We start from the raw sequence: 17,185 nt of genomic DNA, 5'->3' as shown, positions 1-17,185 counted from the left end.
TTTCTTCTGCTTCCTGTCAACAGATGCATTCCTAGGAGATGCTCATTCGCATATATTCCAAAATGAAAATAAAGATTTATCCATGCACCAAAAGGTCAACTCATGTTACAAGTTGAAAATCTGGTCTTTTTGCTATGGATTAGTCTGCTTGTCTTTTTCTCTTTAGAGCAGACACAGTAAGATAGTAAGCCCTTGGCAAGACCCCTAATGCACCATCAGAGAAAACCCAAAAGGAAAAAAAAAAAAAAAATTAAAAGACTGACTTTCTATATATAGTCTTATCTTTAACCTAAATGATTTATAAATGTCTGCCACTTCAGAAGGAATATGAATATTTTCAAGATTTTGCTACAAAGTTAGGTTGAAACAAAGTAAACTTTTTATTTAGTAAAGATAGAAACTTTCACCAACTTCATTGCCAAGTACCTAACAGGTCTCAACAGGTCTGTTGACCCTTTATTTTGAGAAAGGGAAGAAAAGGGTAACAAAATTATATCCTAAATATGAGAGATATTGATGAGTGGGCCAAGTTAGAAGGAAGCAAAATAAGCACAATAGAACCTTCTAGGATTCTCCCGTAACTCCCGTTGTGGTGTGGAGGTTAAGCTGAGGCTCCAGAGAACAAGAGCGTCCCTGGATTCCCCTTCCTGAAAGATGGACAAGCAACAGTTCACCAAAGGGAAGGATACAGAGCTTAGAGGAATATTCTAAAGCAAATCCACAAAATCAAAACTGTTTTACAAATGTCGAATATTCAACTGCTTTCCATTCTATCTAGAGAAGAAATCCAGTTCCCCAAATCTGTAAGTATCCTCTTGAGTATTTTCACAAAGAACAAGTCTCCCTTTCTCAGTCCCTCAATCAGAATAAAGAATAGAAAACATTTAGTAGCATTCCAGATAATTTGTGCCAATTTAGATGATTCATGTATTGCTTTCCCAGACTAAATGGTCTATGGCCAGTGCTTTCAAGTCAACAAGGGTGCGGAGAGCAAGACCTAATTACAGGTCTGAGTCACTGTCTAGAAGTTCTCTCAGCCCTATGGACCATCCCCCACAAAGGCACCATTTCATTTTGAGGTATAAAATCAAGCCAAGCCTACCAATCCCTTTATATAAAAAAATAAATAAGAAGATACCATTACACACACACACACACAAATACAACAAACACATCAGTTCACAATATCAATTTCTCAAAAAAAATTTTTCAATAGGCTTCGTCCATTAAAAAGCAACTATAACATTAAATTTTTTTAATGAGAAAATGCATATAAAATATACTATGGGATTAAAATGTAAATATCTTGTATTTCTTCTATTTGGCCTGATGTATAACACAGCATGTGCTATCTTGAATTCTAGTCATCTTTCAATGGGAGAGTAGCTTTTTTCACAAGGGCCTCATTGGGCATTTCCACTGATGGCTATAATCATCTCACACTGGCAACATCTTAACTTAAAATCCTGGGTCCACACTGAAGGAAAAAAAGCTAAAGATAGTTACATCTAAATAAAATTTAAAGGAGGACCCATTCTTTTAACAACAGAAAAATGCATATACACAGCACAAAAACCCCCATTTGATTCCAACAAAAGATGTTATTGTTTTCCTTCCTGTAACATGTACACAGTATATATGAACTAAGGAGAAAATATCTTTTGAGCTTACTTTTTTTTTCCCTATACATCAAACATTTAAACAAAAATAACATCCTAGGAAAAAAGAAAGAAGTTCTCTTCTGACTGTCATAAATCTTTCTCTGACACTCTATCAGCAATTATGTCCCCAAGTGAAGGAATTAATGATCCCTGAATGGAAATGACTGTTGAGTTCTGTGTAGGCCACATTCCAAACAAGAACAAGGGGTAACATGAATCCTCCAAGAGCAACAGAAGGAGTTATTTGATCACAGAAGTTAAATGACTTGAGATCTATTTCCAACAAGAATGATACAAAATGATCTCCAAGATTCCAGCTCAGACACAAAAGGAAATAATGACACAGTGCCAGTGACTGAGGTCCTGTGTTTCAAAGCACCATGCTTCCCAACCTGCTCACAGGAGTGGATGCCTCTTCTGGAACTGCTGCCACCAATACAAGGAACAAACTGACGTTTCAGAATGCATGAGAGTAAATTCTGTAAGTGTGATGGCAGGAAAATGCAGATTTACCTAAGTCTGCCAAAAGCAAGCCTTCTGAGCATAGGCTATTCAAACAGAAGTCGAGCCTGCATGGGAGTACAGAAGCAGGTGAGGAAAGGGAACTCACTAGCAGACCAGACACTGATTCAGAGAATAAGATAAAAAGCTGTCCACATGTTGATTAAACTCAACAATTTATAGTCTAACACATTTAGCATAGGTCACTGGGATGTCTAGTGTCTCAGAACAAATTTAGGGCCTCTTTCGATGATCCTAAATTTATTCTCAACTCCTCTGTGATTTTAAAGAACAAATGTACATAGTATCTACATTTACCTGAAGTTAAAGAGCATACAGAAAAATCGTACCGCACAAATGCGATAAAAGCACAGGCAAATGCATCGGGAAAAATACCGAGTAAGAGCAGGATAAGGAACAGTTCCTCGGACCCAGAGAAGGGCGCTGCCGTTAGGGGCATTATCCTAGATTTTTAACTGTTCCATAGAAGTGGTAATCATTCAATTTCGCTAGTGTATTACACGGAGAGTACATATGGGTATGTGTGTTATTCCCTATACCACTGTTTTTAAATCTGAAAACACAAAGAACAGGTCCATACTGCCAAATCTACACCGGGATGGGGGCTGGTTTTCAGGTAGGAAGGCCAAGACGCTTTTCAGAGTTTACAGGCCAGGCCAAGTGGGTTGTTTAAAAGGCAGAACCTTCTGGAGGGAAAGAGAGAGTGAAAGCAATCTATTTTACTCTCCTGTCTCTGAATCCTAAATCACTCCATCAGTTAACTGTTCAGAGTGAAGAGGGTGCCAGTCAACACCAGCAGCACACCCTGCCAGTTTAATTTAACGGAATTATTTTGCCTTGCTTTGCAATTACTCCCACATTCCCCAGGGAGAAACTAATGGATTACTAAAAATAAAATGGAGATTAAGTGAATCACTTCGGATGTTTTGGCTCCCAGTGTAAACTGGCTTAAACAAAAAGGAAACGCATTGGCTCAAAAGCTGGGCCTTCGGGAGGCCTCTGGGCTGGCTTCTCTGTCCTCCACCCCGGGTGGCTTCTTGCTCGGGGTGCAGCCACAGCAGGTCCCCTGCCAGCATGGAACAGCACCCAGAGGACGAGAAAGGGGGGCGGACTCTTCCTGCAGGCTCGTTTCAGGTATGAGACAGCCTCGGCCTGCAGCTCCTGGCCAACATGCCTTCCAATGTCACTGGCTGCGATAGGATCACGCGACCTTCCTGAAACCATCCTTCTGTCCAGGTAGCGCCCAACCCTGGGCATTTGTCCACGAGGACTCAAGCACAGACAAAGCAGGGATGGCTTGCCCCTGGACAGGGCCGACCCTGGAGCTCCCACATGGGAGATGGATGGGCTACGAGATACGGATCCAACCTTGATGCCCGCTCTGCTAGTCCTGACCGGAAGCAGGCTGAGCACGACTGTGTTTATCTAAAGATGCAATTAATCAATGCCATGATGAATTTCTGTATAAAGCTACCAACTCAAGAAGTAGATGACCAAATGAACTGATCTCTTTGAGAAAAGCAGTGTTAAAAACTTTTGTTTCTGTACTTCCTCTGCTCCAATGAAAACCCTGAAGACATAATGTCAACACATTTTAAAGCATGGGGGTCATAGGAAGTAGAGGATAGTACTTACTATATTCTTGTGCCATGGCTGCAGAAATTTAGACAATAGCATCCATATTAATAGTGAATAACCTGAAAAGAAAAGAAAAATATACAGTAGTTTAAAAAAGCAGTTTAAAAAAACAGAAAAAAAAAATAGCTAAGTGCACAAGAAATCTCATTAAAAGAAAAGAGTTGAAAAAAAAAGTTTTATCTTTTTTCTGAAAGAGGCAAACCAACCTAGGCAGTTGCATTTAAATTAGAAGTTAGAGAAAACAGGGGTGCCTGGGTGGCTCAGTGGGCTGAGTGTCTGACTTGGGTTCAGGTCACATCTCAGTCAGGGTCCTGGGATCAGGATCCAGCGCCACATCGAGCTCTGGGCTCGGTGGGGAGTTTGAGTGTCCTTCTGCTCCTCTCCCCACCCTCTCTCTCTCTCTCAAATAAATAAATAAAATCTTAAAAAAAAAAAAAGAAGAAGAAGAAGAAGAAAACATTTGCAGTGTTAGAGTATCTCTAAATACCTTCAAATCATCTGTATCTACTATCAAACAAATTAAATATATTTTAATCAACTAACATTGTCCTGAACTGCTATTTGTAAAACTGAAACAAAAACACAATTATTAAATGGACCTCAAAAACCATGCAGTCCATCCCCTAGAAAACCTACCTACCCTCTTCAAATCACTACGAACTGAAGTCGAGATAAGTCAGCTTCAATTTCTACATTTCTAAACTCAGGGATATGAGGGAATAGGTCTCAGAATACATACATATATTAGATCAAATTTCTGACAGCATGTTTATTAAAACTTTGAATATTCAGAATACCATGGAACACTAAAGAAACACACCCACAGAACTAGGAACCCCAAGATCCTGGAAAGGTTTTGAGTATTTGAAAGTGAAAGGTGAGAACTTTGTCCCTATTTGGACTTCAGGACAAATAACAATATAGCAAATCACACTGTTAATTAAAAAGGACTTAAAAACATAAAAATCACTCTCTGCTATGATATTTCCTGGGGATGGTGTGCCCTTCTGAGAAGGCAGGGAGTAGGTATTGTCCACATATCTACAAATACCACGTCTAATTTCACCTTCCTCGGTGTATGTAAGGTTCACCAATGTTGTGGGCATTCATTAGCTTGTAGGGAAGAAAAGACCTTTTTCTCTACCATCTCACGTTCAGTTTCTAGGGGACTGCTAATTAAACTGACAAGGACAAATTAACAGAAGAAAAGGTATATGTTTCTTTATTGATGTTAATATTTTTACACCCATGGGGATGTCACAGAAAACAAGTAAAAAAACAAGAGAAGCAGTTTGACCCAGAGGCTTAAATACCATCTTAATAAGGGGCAACAAATTGTGCAGAAGTGACTATAGACAGGAAAAGGAGATCGGAGTGCCTACGGATGATAAACTGTGGAAAGAGGACCAGGAACGAAGTGGCAGATAGAACCACTTAGTAAGATTCTGTGGACCCAAGTTTCTCCAATGAGAAGAATGGTTCTTCTCTTCCTGGTATAGAGATGGGATGTAACCTTACAAATGGAAATTTATGCCCCAATTTTCAGGAAGGAAGGAAGGGAGGAAAGAGAACTCTCCCTGCATCTGCCATTTCTCAGTTTCCTTCACTCAAAATAATCCTCGTGCCAAGTGGCATATTTTGGGTGGCCTATTCTGATCACCTTCAGGTTCACAGAAATAAAAACACCACTAAAAGAATAATGCTGCAAGTCTCAGAATGGAAGAAGATATTTGCAGTACATACATCCATCAAAGGATTCACTCAGAATACATGAAGAACTCTGATAAAACAATAAAAAGACCACTTAAACAAGATACCCCAATGGTCAATAAGCATACAACAAGGTACTCACCCTCATTCCTTACCATTTACTACAAAATAAAGCTACAATGAAATAAAAGTACATACTGATTAAGATGGCTAAAACTGAAAATCTGACAATACTAGGTCTTAGGACGAACAACAATTCAGCTCTCACACACCGCTGGTGGGGGTGTGAACTAGAAAACAGTTGAGCAGAACAAGATAAAACAGAACATAAACTTACAATGTAGCCCAGCAATTCCACTCCCAGCAGGATACCTACCAGGAATGCACATTCGTAGCCCCAAAGACACACACAGAAATAGTCAAGCATTAACCTTAATAGCCAAAACTCAGTGACAAACAAATTGTCAAGTATTCATACAATGAAATATTATACAGCAAGGGTCAGTGAGCTTTTTCTGCAAAGGCCAAACAGTAAATATTTTTTGTTTTTCAGACCATATAGCTACTGAGCCCTATTGCAACTACACACTTCTGCTTTTGGGGTACATTTACATAGATGAATACGTAATTGAATGGGTTTGGCTGTGTGCCAATAAGACTTAATTTACCCAAAAAAGCAGCCAGCCCAAACACTGTAATTTGTCTGCTATATGGTAATAAATATAAATGAATCATAATTAATACAAGATCACAGATGAATCTCACAGACATAATGTTGAGACAAAGAAGCCAGACACAGAGAGAATACACTGCATGATCCATTTTAGGAAATTCAAAAATAGGTAAACCTATATAAGTCAGGATAATAGTTACCTTTGAGGTGGGAAGAGGGGTAAGAAGATACCAGAAAGGGGTGGAACAGGGAATTTTGGTGCGTTAGTAATACTGCACTCCTTGATTTGAGTGGTGGTTTCATGATCATGCTCAATTTGGGAAGATTCATCAAAGGGCTCCCTTACGATCTACTTATCTTCATATGTGTTACACTTAAATAAAAAAGTAAAATATTTTGGTTTTTGATTTTTGTTTTATAAATAAAAAATACAGGTCAGTAGTACAAGTGGATGCTTTCTCAAAGTCCAGGCTCCCTGGACATCAACTGTTCTGAGCAGCAGCAAATCTTGAACCCCCACAAGGCAGGGTCCTGAAGCCCTCCCTTATCTAGCATGATGTCTGCCCGGCAACCAAACCTTTGCTTGGAGTTCCAGGTGGGGGGCTGTGGAGAAAGAGCTGTGATGAGACAGAACCCAGAGGAGTGGCGGGAAGGGAATGCAATCCAGAGGGAGGAAGGAAAGTAACAGATGGTGGATGAGGAAACTGGTGGAAATAAGCCCCACATTTCCATATTATCTGCTGGATAATCTATACACAGAATAAAACTCACAGGAGCAGCTTAGAAACACAGTTTGCAAGGTCACTGAATGTGCCCTTTGGACAAAAATAATGACATTTTAAAAGCTAACTAGGGTTCTTAAAACACTGTTGAACAGATTTGTTTCCAGTACAATTTCTTCCAGCTTTTCAAGTTGAGGAAGCAAACCTGACAGACAAAATAGTCTTGACTTTCTACATTTGCATACTTCAGTTTCTATACCTTGACCTCATCTTAAACATCCGTACCATGTCTAAAATTTAATTAGATATGCAACATCCCAGGGATCAGAGGAAGATATTGAACTACCAGGGTTATGCCCAAATATACTGGGAGAGGCAGAGAATACAACAATGCCATGAACAAAAAGATCAAAGGCATAACCCAAGGATTCACATTCTCTACAGCTGCTTATACCATGAATGAAATAAAGAGCAAACGAATTTAAAAAAAAAAAAAAAAGAAACGAAAAAAGTGAAATCCACTCACTATACTGCATTTACTGCATAACTGAAATGTGTAAGAAACTGACCTGGATGCTGAAAACACAAAGATAAAGTTCCTGTCTTTAAGGAGCTCACAGTTATAAAGAAGCTGACAAGTCTAGGCATCGATAATTTAAGTTAAATGTCTTAACAGTATACAATATTCACAAGCGCTATGGAGCTAGAAATTAACGAGAGAGAATTATTATGGAGAAGGAGTGGGGAGAAGGGGTAGGTAAAGGAAGTCTTCCCATACATAACAGGCAAGAGCTAAAATGGATTGAATGATTAAAGATGAGCAAGGTAAGAAGAGGAGAAGAGCATCTTTGTAGGCAGAGAGAGAGAATGTGCAAGGGCCGGAATGAACCAGTCCTATCTGAGGAGTACCAAGAAATCTGCAGCAGCCAGAACATGGGGGGCAAGGACAAGCCAAGACTGAGATGGCAGAAGAACCTGTCAGTTATACTAAACTGGAATTTTTTTTTTTTAAGATTTTATTTTTTTATTTGTCAGAGAGAGAGGAGCAAGAGCGAACAAAGGCAGATAGAGTGGCAGCAGAGGCAGAGGGAGAAGCAGGCTCCCTGCCAAGCAAGGAGCCTGATGTGGGACTCGATCCCAGGATGCTGGGATCATGACCTGAGCTGAAGGTAGATGCTTAACCAACTGAGCCACCCAGGTGTTCCCTAAGTTGGAATTTTATTCTACAGATATTGCAAAGCCATTAGGCTAGGAAATGGGGGTTGGAAATGGAATACAAGGAATAGAGAGAAGACGGATCTCCGAATATAACTCCTTGTCTAGTTTTGACATACATAAACATGGTAATTCTTCACAAAATCAAAAAAAGTAAATAACTAAAATCAACCAGTATGTGGGGCAATTCAAAATGAAAACACAATCAGTGACAAATGGACTGCATTATAAATGCACAACATAACACCACTCAAGAGAACATGGGGGAGAAGAAACCTAGCCTCTTCGGAGACCACTGTCTTGGCTATAAACTCTGAGGCTACAAACAAAACAAAGGAAGAAAAAAAGAAAGGCTGGAATGAATTCTGTGGTGTTGAACTCAAATCAAAGATATCATGCTTTTGAATATATATATTCAATAGGTAATGACAGACACAGGCACACCTTGGAGAAACTGTGGTCTCAGTTCCAGTTGACCCCAAGAAAGTGAGTATTCCAATAAACTCACTGGTTTTACTGGTTTCCCAGCAAAAAAAAGTCGTGTTTACAGTACAATAGTCCACTAAGTGGGCAATAGCATTATGTCTAAAAAACAATATACATAAGTTTAAAAGTACTTGATTGAAAAATGTTAACCATCATTTGAGTTTTCTGTGAGTAGTAACCTTTTTGCTGATGAAGGTCTTGTCTGGATGTTGATGGCAGCTGACTGAGCAGGGTGGGGGCGGCTGAAGCTTAGGGTGGCTGTGGCAGTTTCGTAAAATAAGACAACAATGAGGTTTGCTGCATCGATGGACTCATCCTCTCATCAATAACTCCTCAGTAGCACGTGAAGCTGTTCGACAGCATCTCCCCTGTGGCAGAACGTCTTCCAAAACTGGAGTCAAATCTTCTCAGATCCTGCACGGCTTTATCAACAAAATTGATGTAATACTCTAAATGGTTTGCTGCCATTTCAACAGTCTGCCCAGCATCTACATCGGAAGGAGATTTCTTCTCAAGAAACCACTTTCTTTGCTCGTCCACAAGCAGCAGCTCCTCATCAGTCAAAGTTTCATCAGGAGATCGCAGCAAGTCAGTCCCGTCTTCAGACTCCACTTCCCAGTTCTCTCGCTATTTCCGTCATATTTGCAATTACGTCCTTGACTCAAGTCTCGAACCCCTCAAAGTCATCCCTGACGGCTGGAAAGAACTTCTTCAAAACTCCTGCTAATTAATGTTGGTAATTTTACCTCTTCCCATGAATTATGAATGTTCTTAATGGCATCTAGAATCGTAAACCCTTTCTAGAAGGTTTTCAATTTACTCTAACCAATGCATCAGAGGACTCACTATCTGAGCCCTTCTGAATACATATCTTAAATAGTAAGACTTGAAAGTTCAAATGACTCCTTGATCCATGGGCTGCACAGTAGATGTTGTGTTAGCAGGCATGAAAACATTAACCTTGTCCATCTCCGTGGAGCTCTTGGGTGACCAGGAGCACTGTCAATGAGTAGTTGTATTTTGAAAGGAAACATTTTTCTGAGCAGTTTTCAATAGTGGGCTTAAAATACTCTATAAACCATGTTGTAAACAGATGTGCTGTCATCTAGGCTTTCTTAACCCATTCAGAGAGCACAGGCAGAATCGAATTAGTATCATTCTAAAGGGCTCTAGGATTTTCAGAATGGCCAGTGAGCACTGGCTTCCACTGAAAGTCACCAGCTAAACAAGAGAGTCAACCTGCCCTTTGAGGCTTTGAAGCCAGCTGTTGACTTCTCTCTAGCTATGAAAGTCCCGCATGGCATCTCCTTCCAATGGAAGGCTGTTTCATTCACACTGAAAGCCTCTTGCTTAGTGCCGCCACCTTCATGAATGATCTTCGCTGGACTTTCTGCAGAACCTGCTGCAGCTTCTCCGTCAGCACCTGCTGCCTCACCTGGCACTCTGACGTTACGGAGACGGCGTCTTTCCTTACACCTCATGGCCCAGCCTCTGCGAGCTTCAGACTTCTCTCCCACAGCTTCCCCACCTGTCTCAGTCTTCACAACACTGAAGACAGTTAGGGCCTCACTCTGGATTATTTTGGCTTAAGGGAATGTGGCTTGTTTGATCTTCTCTGCAGACCACCAGAAGTTTCTCCATGTCAGCAATAAGGCTGTTTCATTTTCTTATCATTCATGTGTCCCCTGGAGCAGCACTTTTAATTTCCTTCAAGAACTTTTCCTTTGCAGTCACAACTTGGCTTTTTTGGCACAAAAGGCCTAGCTTTTGGCATATCTTGGCTTTCAACATGCCTTCCTCTCTAAACATAATCATTTCCAGCTTTTTATTTAAAGTGAGAGACATGCCACTCTTCCTTTCACTCAAACACTTAGACGCCATTGCAAGGAAATTAATTAATCTAACGTCAAAGTATTGTGTCTGCAGGAATAGGGAGGGCTGGTCAGTGGAGCAGTCAGAACGCATACAGCGTTTGTCAGTTAAGTTAACCATCTTACAAGGCATGATTTTTGAGGCCCAAAACAACTACACCAGTTATAATTATCACTGATCACAGATCACCATACAAATATAATAATAATAATAAAAAAAAGCTTGGGGCGCCTGGGTGGCTCAGGGGGTTACGCCGCTGCCTTCGGCTCAGGTCATGATCCCAGGGTCCTGAGATCGAGCCCCGCGTCGGGCTCTCTGCTCAGCTGGGAGTCTGCTTCCTCCTCTCTGCCTGCCTCTCTGCCTGCTTGCCATCTCTCTCTGTCAAATAAATAAATAAAATCTTTAAAAAAAAAAAAAAGCTTGAAATATTGTGAAAATTTCCAATATGTGACAGAGAGACATGAAATGAGCCAATGCAGTTGGAAAAATGGCGCCAAAACCTTGTTCAAACAGGGCTGCCACAAACCTTCAATTTATTAAAAAACACAGGATCTGTGAACAGCAATAGAATAAAGCACAAGGAAACGAGGTATGCCCGCACGGTTATTCTTTCTTATTATACACTACTACGATTATCCATTTTGTAACCCAACCTGTCCCAGATCTGGCCAGTGGAAATCCCTTCAAGATGCCTTCTAGGTCATTTTCATATGACCCTATCATTCTCTGAGCATTTCTTACTTTTTGAAAATAGATGTTTCAGTCTCATTTTGTACCTTCTTTCCCTGAAATGAGCCAAGGAGTCCTGAGTCCTTTGATTAGAAAGTGGTATTTAGAAATCAAAATCCAAGTGCGAGATGTGTTCATTGCCAGTGGGGACTACTCTGAGACACACCCACAGTGACAGAGGTGGGGGATACACATGTGTATGTGCTTATACATACACACATGCACACACATTTACATTTACAACCACAGGGCTTTTCAGGACACAAGACAAGGTGATTATATATAAAGTTTACATGAAAACTCAATGGCTCAAGAAAAATCAAGATATTGCACAAGAAGAAGATGGTAGGGAGGCACCTGCCCTACCAACTATCAATTCCAACACAGCAGGAATTGTAGATTAATACAGAAAGGTGGAATTATTTAATAATGGTGCTTGCACATGTGTTTATTCATGTGGGGGGGGGGATTAAATTGAATCTATATTCCACTCTTTATTAAAAAATCAATTCTAATTTAACTAAAGACTTGCATATAAAAGGCAGGATTAAAAAACTTTTTTTAATAAAAGAATATCTTATGGCTTCAGAATAGGTTAGCAACATAAAAAAGAAAAAACCATAAAGAAAAATAAATTCATTCTACACTAAAATAAAAAAATTTTCTGTTCATTAAAAATCATCATAAAAAAGGCAAAACCACAAACAAGAAAACATATAACCAACAAAACAGTAAGTATCTGGAATATATCTTTTATGAATTTCTAAGAAAGATTGATCCAAGAGAAAAATGGGCGGAAGTTATAAAAGAAAATATAGAAGGTCCTTATGTACATAAAACAATGGTTTCTTTAGTAATTAGGGAAACAAATAAAAAGCACATTTACACACCCATCAACTCAACTGCTTTTAACAAGTGAGACAATGTCAAGTGTGCAGCACAGATGTGGAACAGGGCAAACATTCAGACTCTCAGGTGGGAGCTGCACTTTGGTACAGTCACTTTGGAAAACAGTCAAGCATGGGTATATCTCACTGGCCAACAATCCATTCCTGAGTTCATGGTCACCAGGAGAACTGTCACCCAGAGACAAACACAATTGTTCCTAACCTCAGAAAAGTGCAAACAATCCAAATTCCAATGGAACAGGAAAATAAAATGTGGTTTTGTTTGCAGCAGAATCAGTGAACTCTGATGCTAAATGCACGAATGTGGAAAAATTCAAGGGGACAATCTCCCTAAATACTTGTACAACAAGATTTTAAAATATAAAATTTTAACGAATTAGATTACAAGCTCACTATAGGCTGGGTCAAAACCACTTAATAGTCATTAGAAGCCTCCTACAGGGTTTGGGTTTTGGGGGAGGGGTTTGAGATTTTTTTTTTTTAATTTATTTAACAGAGAGAAAGATCACAAGTAGGCAGAGAGGCAGGCAGAGAGGCAAGGGAGAAGCAGGCTCACGCTGAGCAGAGAGCCCGATGGGGGGCTCGATCCCAGGACCCTGAGATCATGACCTGAGCTGAAGGCAGAGGCTTAACCCACTGAGCCACCCAAGCACCCCATCCTCCTACGGTTTTATGCTCAGTACTGTGGATGTTTCCAAGGCATAGACTATTAAGTCCTCCAAGAACTAATAATATAATTCTCTATAGCTTTGAACACAATAATTGAGCCCATGGCAAACATTAAAATAAAAAATTGTACATCTCATTGTTACCTAAAGAAGAGGATACTTATTTCCCAAAGTAATTAAAACATTTCAGAAGGCATCATCCACACTGTGGTTTAAAAAAAAAAAAAAAAAAAAAAAAAAAAAAAACCTATATATTTAAAGAAAAGACCAAAAACACTGTTATTCTGTCAGTCAGCTACCAGCGTGGAGGAGATCGCTTCTCTTAGACTCAGGCCCATTAGACTACTGATTCATTTAAAAATATGTATTATGACAGTGTAACTTTCTACAAAAAACTTTCTACAAAAAAAACTTTCTACAAAAGTTTTCTACAAAAGTTTCTACAAAAAACTTTTCTACAAAAAAAACTTTCTACAAAAAAACTTTTCAAGTCAACACTATGAGATTAGAAACGAAACATTTATATGAACACAACTGCTCAGAGCTGTAGCATTAAACCTCTAATAGTGATAAACACTGGTGTCACCCACCTTTTGCTAAGCTGACCTGGCCAGGAGGTTCCCTAAGTTAACTTTATTTACACTGTAAGGTTAACATGCTTTAACAATGTGGAAAAAATCAGAGGCTACATATTTAAATTTGTCATCAAAGACATAATGTATTTTTTTTTTATTTCAAATGTCATGAATAGTGTTCAGAACTCGGACTCTTATGGTCCATACTTCATATGGGTAGGAATATGCACAAAATCTTCAAAACGAATCCTTACGTAGCAGAGAGACAGAGAGTGACAGTTCTACCTGATTCACCTCTAATTCATTTTGTTTGCTTCCTAATGGCGTTATTTTAAAAAGAGCAATTCCACAGCCCATAGAGGAGATTTCTATTTTAAGCAGAGGTAACAATCTTTCCTTATGTAAGAGGCAATTATGCAGGGTAAGAGACAAAACGAACTGCCAGGGCGCACACAAGCAGTAGGCCAGGGAAAGCATTCGCTTTCATCCTCAAGGGTATGCCCTAAGTATACCAGTCTACAAGGCACTGAATTTATTAAGCCATAATTTTGCTACATGAATTTGTCATTCTTTCCTTTAGAGAACACTGAATAATCAGAAGGCAATGTTTGCTTTCCCCTCTACAGTAACAACTGTGCATTTGGCCTGAATTCTAAACAACCAGGTTCTTTTGAAATTCAGCCAATATACAGATCTTTTCACTAAAAATAAGCATGAAGGAAACAGGCTCAAATCATAAATGTCATATTTATAGCTGCTCAAAATGGGAGAGAACAGCCTTCTCCGATAATTTGGATAAACATGCACAGACCTCACCATCACCATACATGCTCCACCACCACTAAACACAGAATTGCTAAGAACTTGAAGCATAAATATTCAGTTGGATATTTGATGACATCAGCACAGGTGGCCTCAACTCTACTGATAGAATGCTTAACCAATCATGCGATGTTTTTCTGTACTGGTTAAGCTTACATCAGGTGTGAGTTTCATATATTAACTTGGCTAGATAGTGCTCAGTTAATCAAACACTAATTTAGGGGTTGCTGTGAAGGTATTTTGTAGATCGATTAACAGCTACAATCAGCTGACTTTATGAAAAGAGATTACCCTTGATAATGTGGGAAGGCCTCATCTAATTAGCTGAAGGTGTTAATCCCAAAGACTGAAGTTTCCTAAAGAAGAAGGAATTCCTCAAACTGTCAGCATTAACTTCTGCCCGAGTGTTCGGCCTACTGGTCTGCCCTACAGATTTTAGACCTGCAGGCCCACAAATCCATGAGCTACTTCTGTGTGTATACACAATGGATTACTAGCCATAAAAAAGAAGAAATCCTATCCTATGCGATCACATGGATAGACCTTGAAGGCATTCATGCTAAGCGAAGGAAGTCAGAGAAAGACAAAGACAAATACTATATGATCTCGCTTATAGGTGAGATCTACACCAAAACAAAACAAAATTCACAGAAAAAGAAATCAGACTTATAGTTATCAGAGGTAGAGGGTGGGAGGAGGGGGAATTCGAAGAAAGTGCTCAAAAGGCACAATCTTGCAGCCTTCCAGTTTTAAGATACATCAAGTACTAGGGATGAAACATACAACATAACTACAGGTAACACCTCTGTATGCTATACGGGGAAGTTGTTCAAAGAGTAAACCCTAAGAGTTCTCATCATGAGGAAAATATTTATTTTTCTTTTCATCTTTTTCTTCTTTTTACTGCTACCTACATGTGAAAATGGGCACTAGCTAACCTGTTATGGCAATCATTTTACAAGATATGTGAATAAATCACCATGCTGTGTGCCTTAAGCTTATACAGTGATGTATGTCAATTATTTCCCAATCGAACTGGGGGGGAAATATATTTATGTATATGTATAAGACACATACATGTGTATTCCCACTGATTTTGTTTCTCTAGAGAGTCTTGACGGATACGGTGGGCAAAATGAGAATCCTGCCATGAGTTTTAAAGGTTGTGGTCATACAAAGAAAGAAATACCTTCATTTAACTCAATTTACCTAGGAAAACAAGGGTATCACTGGTGTACTAGAAGACCACTCCCTGCTGACTATAACAAAATGCTGTGGCAAGAACAGGGGAACAGGAGTTCGGGGTCTGGGGAGGGGGCAGGAGAGCAGAAAGGAAACTGTGCAAAACAGAGAAGGCCAAACCACAACAGAATTTATTCAGCCAACCTTTTAAATTCAGCTAAGTATTTCAGAACTTACCATGTCACAGGTGTTGGAACATGTCGATCCCATCTAACTATTCACAGCACCATTAAGGGGCAGATGCTAGTATTGTCCACAATTCGCAGGAGAACAGGGAAGTGAAAGATATAATTCTACAAGGTGATATGGTCACTAAATGGTACTGGATCCCAGTTATGTACCTACACTTGAGGTCAAGCTACTGAGCTCTAAGTTTCCCTAACAGTACTTCCCAGGCAGAACAATGGGGAAAAAACCTTCCAAGCCCAAGAATCTTAGGAGCAATGCCATACACATATCACAAGTAAAGGCATACTACATTTGATGTCTGTCCACAGAAAGGGGACTGAGGGGAAATAGCATAAGCAGAAACAGAAAGGTAAAACTGTAAAAAAAGAGAACAATTCTGGTTCAAAACTGCTAATAACTCACAAATTTATCTTTTGACCTACAAAATCTCCAATTTTGTAAGAAATATTAAAAAAACAAATAAATAAATGCACAGCAATTATAGGAAATCCCAGTACAGGTGGCACTAGCAGATCATTGTGACAAACTCTAACAAATAAAAAGCATACTGAAGCGGAATGAAAATGGAATTCAACAGAACTGAAAGATCCCTTAGAAACTAGAAGATGGACCTCCAAATAAAAGTTCCCAGCAGACTCTAGGAAAACCTAACACGTGTCAGCAGAAATACACCATGGATAGTGAGGCAGGTCATTAATGAATGTGACACCTGCGTCAGTCCCTTCTCTGTGAGACCATACTCCGTGGTATTAGCCCCTGGATTAAAACCACTGAGAAACACCCACAGAGTGATCCTTTGGGCCTTTGGAAAATAAATGTAACGAAGGGTAGATCACACAGCTAGAGTCTAAACCCCAGAGAAGCTAGACAGTGTCTCACATAACTAATAACGAAGCTTACCTGCACTGAGAAGACAAGTAACTCACACATCTTCTGGAAAATTCACCCTACCAACATGGCTGGCCCACCCATCATGGCTCCTGTAAATCAGAGCCCACATGCACAACCAGGTCAGCAGAACCTCCATGACAAATGCTGAATTCAATCTTTTGGCTCTATCATATACTACAAATAAATCTATGATAAAAACCAAAGGAGATTAGAATATGACACCCCAAAACATGCCAATTTGGTATACTGAGTTTACTTTAAAAAAAAACCACAAGTACAAGAAAGATGCACTGATCTCCCCTTTACTTCCTGAGAACAGGAGATAAAACTCCCCTATGAAAACTCCCATTCCTGTACCTGGAGGAAAAGGACATTCTGATCACCAGAGACAGGTAGTCAAGGCTGAGAAGAACATATACAAACAAATCTTTTTAAAATAAAATCTATTATCTTACTTTAGCCTCCCCATATATTTTAGCTTCTTTTCCACGATCATTACTCTTTGTTCAACCTAATATAGAAACACTTGGGCCTCAATGGTTTTTTCAGGTCTTCATTTTCCTGCTAAAACTCCCATGTACATGTTCAAAAAAATGCTTTTCTAATGTGTCGCATGTCAACTTAATTCTCAGACCCAGTCAGAGACCCTAAGAGGGTGAAGT

At 39.5% G+C, this 17,185-nt stretch overlaps 1 protein-coding gene across 9 annotated transcripts in view; it reads right to left on the bottom strand.

Moving 5' to 3' along the window:
- The window catches only part of SIPA1L1 (signal induced proliferation associated 1 like 1), a 363,533-nt gene that overhangs the window by 180,171 nt on the left and 166,177 nt on the right, over positions 1-17,185 (bottom strand). For all 9 annotated transcript variants that reach the window (XR_014312408.1, XR_014312409.1, XM_082733366.1 and 6 more), the window contains one exon: positions 3,819-3,880. The gene's annotated coding sequence lies outside the window, so the exon portion shown is untranslated. The remainder of the gene's footprint in view (positions 1-3,818; positions 3,881-17,185) is intronic.

Source organism: Mustela nivalis (assembly GCF_964662115.1).
Source record: "Mustela nivalis genome assembly, chromosome: 6".
In the NCBI taxonomy this organism is placed as follows: domain Eukaryota; kingdom Metazoa; phylum Chordata; class Mammalia; order Carnivora; family Mustelidae; genus Mustela; species Mustela nivalis.
This window is presented reverse-complemented; position numbering and strand designations above follow the sequence as displayed.